This window comes from Microtus ochrogaster, chromosome 19 (genome assembly GCF_000317375.1).
Source record: "Microtus ochrogaster isolate Prairie Vole_2 chromosome 19, MicOch1.0, whole genome shotgun sequence".
NCBI lineage: Eukaryota > Metazoa > Chordata > Mammalia > Rodentia > Cricetidae > Microtus > Microtus ochrogaster.
This window is the reverse complement of record NC_022021.1, coordinates 39,323,870-39,331,756: the sequence shown is the minus strand read 5'-3', so window position 1 is coordinate 39,331,756 and position 7,887 is coordinate 39,323,870. Positions and strand designations below refer to the sequence as shown.

The following is a 7,887-nucleotide window of genomic DNA, read 5'->3' as shown; positions in this document are numbered from 1 at the left end:
GGGGGAGGGGAGTGAGGGGAAGGGGCGATGTGTGGGAGGAGGGGGAGGGAAATGGGGAACGGGGAAGAGGTGGAAAATTTTTTTTCAACAACTAAAATAATAAATAAACAAAAAGAACCTTAAAAAAATAACAAAGCAAGACCTTTACAATCTCAGACTGAGGCACGAAGTGACTTTTGAGTTTTGTATTCACAGTTGTGTTGGACAAGAAAAATCAATCAGCTTACAAATTTCAATTGTTTGCAATGACACTAAATTAATAATCTCTTAATAAATATTTATAGTGTATTCCCATGTTACCAATTAGTATATAAAAAGTCAATCTACATAAATGTAATAATTATTATCTAATTCATGATTTATAATACACAAAATATATTACCTTTCTATAATACATTATGGGAAGTTAATATAATTATACCTATATATTAAATGTTGTGAACCTAGGATGTATTTTAAAATTATAACCAGTGTCTTCAATTTGTTTAAGGTAAGATACAAGAATAAAGTTAGTTTTCAGTTACTAACATTAGTTCATGAGCCTGTTTTACTCAGTATATATAAATCCTGTTAATTACGTGTGTGTGTGTGTGTGTGTGTGTGTGTGTGTGTGTGTGTAAGATTTTGGATATTTTCATCTATCCCTCTCCATGTTTTCACTCTGAGACAGTCCACCATTGAAGCGGAAGTTTTTCATATCACTTGGCTGTTTGACGGGAGCAGTTTACAGATCTTCCAGTGTTCACTCCATGTTTGGGTTAGAAAAATAATCACTGTCTTACTTGGTATTTTACATGGGTGCTGGAGAAAACTCAGATTTCTGTGCTTTCAGGGAAAGCACCCACCGAATCTTCTCTCCAGCCTCAGAGAGTTTATTTTAGCATTTGTATTATCTACTATGTAATATGAGATTAATTAGATCCGTCAGACACAAGTGGCTATTGATCTATTTAGTTTTCTTCTCAGTGTCTATTTATCTCATGTTATACCTGAAATAATTTTGGTCAAGAGCTCACAAAAAAGAAATTAACATTTAAATGTATCATATGACAAAGGAATTGAAGGTTACTCTAAAACAGTCATCAAACATTGTAGAAAAATATTAAACTTCAAAGACCTCATGCTCACTGACGTGACTATAAGAGCTTCTAGAAAGTACTTACTATCTCGGAGGACTTCATGCAGCCTGATTGTGAATACACACAGTGCTGGGCACTTGTCATGAGGTACAGCAGGATCTGTAACCACTGACATGTCTTCTAAATTACTGTAAGGAGTGTACAAAAATATCAAGTAATTCTTCCATAAGAAAAGTACTCACTAATCCTACATGAAGGGATTTTAGAAATGGTGGATCCTAAAGGAACAAAGGGAGAGTGTTGGATAAATATAAAACAGTATGTATGCCAGGTGGTGGTGGTGTACGCCTTTTAGCCTAGCACGCAGGAGGCAGAGGCAGGGAGAGCTCTGTGTGTTAGAAGCCAGCCTGGTCTACAAGAAGTAGTTCTGGGGCAGGCTGCAAAGCTACAGAGAAACCCTGCCTTGAAAAAAAAAAAAACCCAAAAAAATAAAAACCAACAAAACAACAACAACAAAACAGCATGCATCTCAGGACATTTCTGTCTTGGTAGAACACAGTATGTTGGAGAGAAACCATAAAATAGGATTAGTGGTTGGGTGAAAGAAATATCAAAATTATGGATCATTTCCCAGAATTTTAGATTTGCTTTGAGATGGAAAATTTTGGTGCATTTGAGAATCTTTGCTGTGTTTAGTTAAACAAATCATTGCAGCTTCTCAGTGCGATCGATCTGAGGGGACTATAAGACTGCCCAATACACACCGAGTCATAGCTAAAAGATTTCCTCTCAGAAACGTCTAGAAAACCATAGCACAGCACAGGCATTCCTGATCATATGACTTAACATATGCCCTTCTAAAACAACACTTAGGGAACATGTTATACACAGCCAAAACAAAACAGATATATGTTTATAATTTAAAAGAGTATGGGTTAAAGTATCCTCATTTGGGCTTACAGAATACATTTCTCATTGAGATTTATCCAGATATAAAACTAACCAAAATTAATTAGTAAAATCCAAATGTTTAGAAGAGGGGAATTTCACACTAAATATGAGGAAGCATTGAAATTTAAATATTTATTATGGATATTTTTCCTGCTGAAAGAATTGAAACTATTTTTTTTTCAGAAGAGTCTGTGTGGACCCCCAAATGCTCAACAAAACTGCAACTCTCTTCAGTTTTATCAGCTACATATAAAACAGGGTGGCAGTGTCCGGGTTGCTTAGGCAATCCGATGGATTAAATCTCGTTTATGTCATACGTGTCCTTTCCCGGTAATAACAGAAAATGTGAATGTTATTTTTTTTTCATTCTCTGTTTCAGTTATCTCGTACATTAGCAAGATAACAATACGGTTTTCTTCTAGTCAGAACTCCCTGTCCCACTGGGTTTCAGAAGACAATTTTGAAGATATGGCAGGTGGGCAGGGAAATTGCTTTCAAAACCTAACTGCTGATTAGAGATTAGAAAGGAAATTTCATATATCCTCTAGTTGCTGAAACTTCATAAAACCTCAAGACTAAATCAGCCAATCATCAAAAGAATATGCAATCTTAGGAAGCCATCTTTATTTTGAAAACAGTCTGTCCTCCCTGCCTTACATATGAAATATCCAATTAAGAAATTGTGTGTTTGAACCAATCTTGCCAAAATATTTGCTCCTAATTATATGAACTGCTTCCACAGGCTTCCTTCATTCAATAAACACACACTCATTACATTATTAATTTAGGAAAGTGAATTTGTTTCCCTTATAGTATACGTGTATGCCATTGAAAAGAATTAGCATTTCCATTGTATAAATAGAAACTAAAATTTAATTATAAATCTATATGGTCAGGAGCCATTCACCCTAATAAAGAAAAGTAACAGAAATAAACCACAAAAATGTAAAGAATCAGAAAAAGAGAGCATTAGCAGAATTAGGAAGATATATTTTTAAGTTTTCAGATTATATTTACATCAATCAGGCTTTCCTATTACTTCCTCAAAACTCTTTTAGACACTCCTGTTTCTTGATGTCTTCCATAACCATTTTCACTAACAATTTTTATACACACACAAGTTATTATATAGTGTAAATGAATAATAAATTAATTTCAGACTTGGATAATTTTACATTTTAAAAAGTGTCACACTAGATAAATATGGTGCCTATAGTGAGAGAATTTTTTATGGGATATGTTTAAATGGGCTTTTTTATGTATTCATTGAGCCCCATCTAAAATAACGGATATGTTAGACAGACAAGACAGGTCTGCTATCAAAAGGGAAAAGGTGAGAAGCTTTAAATTGTTTTTTTTTACATATAGGAAGTATAAATTTCAGTATTCCTCTCCTCTTTTCTGTTTGTTTGTTTTTTTGTTTTTGTTTTGGCATAGGGTTTTTCTGTGTAACAGCTCTGACTGTCCTAGAACTTTCCTTCCCTGCTGCTGGCTTCTAATGCTGAGATTAAAGACATAAATCTTAGGGAAACTTTTATATGCTACAATTGAATCCATCAAATAACTCACAAGAGAGGATTATTATCACTTAAAGATACATTTAGTTTAAAATTCAGCTTGTAATATTTAGTATCTATTCAAAGGAGTAAAATTTGCATACATACACATAGGAACAGTGGCTATTACAAAGACTGTCAACTGTTACATGATGGAGAAAAAGTTACTACAGACAATAATTCCCCAGATAAGACAACCTCTGCACACAAGTGTCAGCTGACATCCCAGAGAAGGAGGTGGAATGATTTCAGAGTCATAGGGACTGGGTAACTGGTGTTATACATTGTCTTCCTCTTAACTGTATGGCTCCTTGAAGAAGATCATATCCATCTACATGCCAACTTGATTTGGAGAGGTTTCTTCGTGGTGCCACACCAAGATGAAGAGCTACAGGCAGTCAACAGTTGCAGAGTGAGGGAGAAGCAATTTTCCTCAGGGATATATTTTCTAATAAGTTTCCCATGTCATCCTGCCCAGGTTAAACCATATAAAGATACCTTGCAGTAATGAGAGTCATGGGGCATGCACATGTGTGTGTCTATATATGTTTATGTATATATGTATACCTACATATATACATACAAACACACACACACATATATATATATATATATATGATACTGTTTTTGAATTTGTGATTTGAGCTGTGGGTGGACATCAGAAGAGTAGAGAAAAGAGTAGAGATGATATAAAGCCAGTTTCTTTATTTAGAAAATTCTCAAAAAATTTCAAAAATTATGAATATCCCCCCCCCAGCCGTACTTTAGGTATATACTTTAAATTCCCAAGCTGAAAGCAAAATTGGTGTGTAAACTACATGAAATGCTGAAGAACTTGAAAGTTGGAAGGAAAAGATCCACAATAGGCTAATATGTTTGAGCTCTGGTAGATACTACTTTGGAAATCTGTAAAATATTTAGGGTGGAAGTGTAGTTGTAGAAGTGGGTATCATGGGGAAGGCCTTGAAGGGAACACCTGTCTAGGGTTCTTACTTGTTCCCAAGCTCAGATCCCCTGTCCTTTTAAAAATAACCTTTACCTAACTACCTAGGGATGGCACTGTGCAGATGAGCTAAACTCTTCTACTTAAATTAGCAGGGCTGAAAATGGCCTAACTACTTGCCCACAGACTAGACCGATGAGAGGAATTGTTCAGCTGATTTCCCACTTCCTATGTGTTTGAGAGTTGGCATTTTATTGGCCAACCCATTTCTCCAGTGCTTGTTTGCTTTTCTTAAAAAGAAGATATAAGCAAATGGCATATGAAAGAAAAATAGTCAGGAAATACACATTGTTCAAAAGAACATAGAAATTCAAGCCCAAATATATTCATTCTTTATGGATTCATATAAATTGTGGGGAAAATAATGCGGTAAAATGTGTCTATTTTAGTTGAATTAACCTAAGAAAGGTTCTTCACTATTAGCCATTGCAATTCTTAGGTCATGGAATAAAAAGTTAGGAAAAAGATCATTTTACTCCATTCATACACTAATTCAACACAATACAATAATTGATATATAGTGTGAAGAAAATGCGCTATGTTTCTAGAGATTTGTCATCCAGCAAGACATGAGGTGAAAAAAAGTTTGGAACAGGCAGGCAGATGTCTGTGAGTTCAAGACCAGCCTGGTCTACAGAGCTAGTTCCAGGACAGGCTCCAAAGCCATAGTGAAACCCTGTCTCAAAAAACCAAAAAAAAAAAAAAAAGTTTGGGGACATATTGATTTATATGCTACATACTACAGAAGATAACACTTCTAATGTATAATATCCATGCTTACTTAAACAGAAAGTAGGGAAAGGAGTGCAGTATAGCTGGAAGTTCAGAGAGGAGAATAACATGGTATCTTCAGTCCTAGCAACAATGGAAACACATTGTGGACATTCTAGTAACAGAGAAACAAGAATGGATCTAGGTTTTAAAACAACTTTTGAGGACATGTGGAGAAGTATGACAGTCACTCAGTGATTTGCTTAGACAAGAAGTGATATGGACTTGGATACAGAATTGTTTTAATGAGAGACATCAGATTACAATATTATTCTATATATTTTATTTTGTATCAAAGAAAATCATATTCTGAATAGTCATAAACTTTAGGGAGGCACTAGCGAAGACATTTCTGCATGCTAAACTAAAGCAGTGGTTTCTTGAACATGAGAATGAACCTCCTCCATTGTGTTTCATTGGCATTCATTTCCTAGCAGAGGGAGGGAAAATAATCTCTTGGGAAATACAGGCAAATGGCAATTACACAATTCCTTCATGCTTCGGTATAATTCATTTTACATTAAGCACAAATATTCCAAACCACAGAAAAGAGCTATGGCAAACTCATTATTGAAAAACTTCCTAATCTCTCTCAAGTTCCCCTAAAATATGCATCACTCTGGCGGTGCTGTGGCAGTGAAGTCCGGCATCACTTGATTTTTGTCTTGTTTGTTTTTCTTTTCATGTTGATTAGGTTGGCTCAGTCCCACACGAACCTGCAACATTTATTATTTTGTATATGTGAGTAGAACACAAACTCAAAATTATTTGAGAAGGAAGAACACTTATTTCCCTGCTATTTACCTAAATTGTGCTTTCTAGATGAATGTGGAACATTATGGTGAAAGGGCTGTATTTTCAAAGCAATGTGCATTAAATCATGGTCCTCTCTGGCTTATTTGTTTCTCTTAACTACCACTGTGATTGTTGGCTGTTTGAAAAACTATATTTCACAGACCATAGTTAATGGAGCTCAACTCTTTTAAGTTGGTATGATTAAGCTGTGAGATGAATACTCCCTTTCTGTTCATGAAACATTTTTGATCGTGGAACTGAAAACAAGGAGAGGTGGGGTTTGCATGGAATGCTAAAAAAATTAAATGACAATTATTCTTTAAGAAGCTGCTGGAAAGCAACCAAAGAACTTGTCAAAATTACACTCTTGTCAGAATTAAACTCTAATCATTTATTTTCAAAAACATAAAGGATGTGGCTGGACAGATGGCTCATAGCTTAAGAGCACTACCTGCTCTTCCAAAGGTCCTGAGTTCAACTCCCAACAAGCACATGGTGGCTCACAGCCATCTGTGATGAGATGTGAATGAGATTTTTTTGCCCTCTTCTGAACTGCAGACATACACTTTATACATAATAAACAAGAAAGTAAGTAAGTAAGTAAATAAATAAATAAATAATATAAATAATATAAATAAGTAAATAATATCAACGGATACAGAGGTATACAGCAATCTACTCATTCTGCTGTGAACACTGTGAACAGCTGTGTTTTGATTGCAGTGCTTTATGGACAAATGTTTTCAGAACTAGGACTTTTTCTGTGTGGCCTAGTGTTCTGTTGAGCACAAAGCACAATGATCTCTTTGTTTATAGATGCTCAGTTAATCACAATGAATATTGATTTTTTTATACATATGATAATTAAGATGAGCCCATTACCTATGGTGGGATACCTTGCTCAAGCTTGATACAGGGCAGAGATGCTTAGTCCTGTCTCAGCTTGGTCTCCCATGGGTCTGGAAGTGGGGCAAGTGGGGGGAGGGGAGGAAAGGGGAAACGTGTTGGTATGTAAAATGAAAATGAATAAATAAAAAAAGATAACAGATAAGATTTATGATTGCTTAAATTTATAAAGAGTGAACAGAGGAACAGAACTCTAGAAAAATAATGACAGGTGCACATTCTGCACTCATTCCCATACGGACATACACATGTGTAGTTGTTCAGTGCAAACTTATTACAGATTTCCTTACATAGTGATATCCTGGCTATTATACTCTTAATTAACTTATAATGATAATTTCTTTCTCAAGTATTGCTAGAGAAAAGAAAATGAAAGGAACATATAGATTCTTGTGTTGGAAAAATATAGACCTTGTCTTTTTACCATATCCTCCTTGTAAAACATATGAATTACCTAAATAATCAAGAAATGCTGTTGTCAATGTTACCTAGGGGTGCTTTTACCAAAATAACATTTTTTCATTCTTTCCTTATATTTTCTTCTTCCTTCCTTCCTTCCTTCCTTCCTTCCTTCCTTCCTTCCTTCCTTCCTTCCTTGTTGATACAGGGTCTCTTTATGTAGCTGTGACTGTCCAGTAGCTCACTTTGTCTTTTTTTTTCTTTTTCTTTTTTTTTGTTTGTTTGTTTGTTTTTTTGTTTTTTCGAGACAGGGTTTCTCTGTGGCTTTGGAGCCTGTCCTGGAACTCGCTCTGTAGACCAGGCTGGTCTCGAACTCACAGAGATCTGCCTGCCTCTGCCTCCCGAGTGCTGGGATTAAAGGCGTGCG

The 7,887-nt window shown here is 35.4% G+C and overlaps 1 protein-coding gene across 2 annotated transcripts in view; it reads right to left on the bottom strand.

Annotated features, from left to right (window-relative positions):
* Cdh18 (cadherin 18) overlaps positions 1–7,887 on the bottom strand; it is a 769,132-nt gene that overhangs the window by 569,337 nt on the left and 191,908 nt on the right. The gene's annotated exons all lie outside the window — the stretch shown is intronic.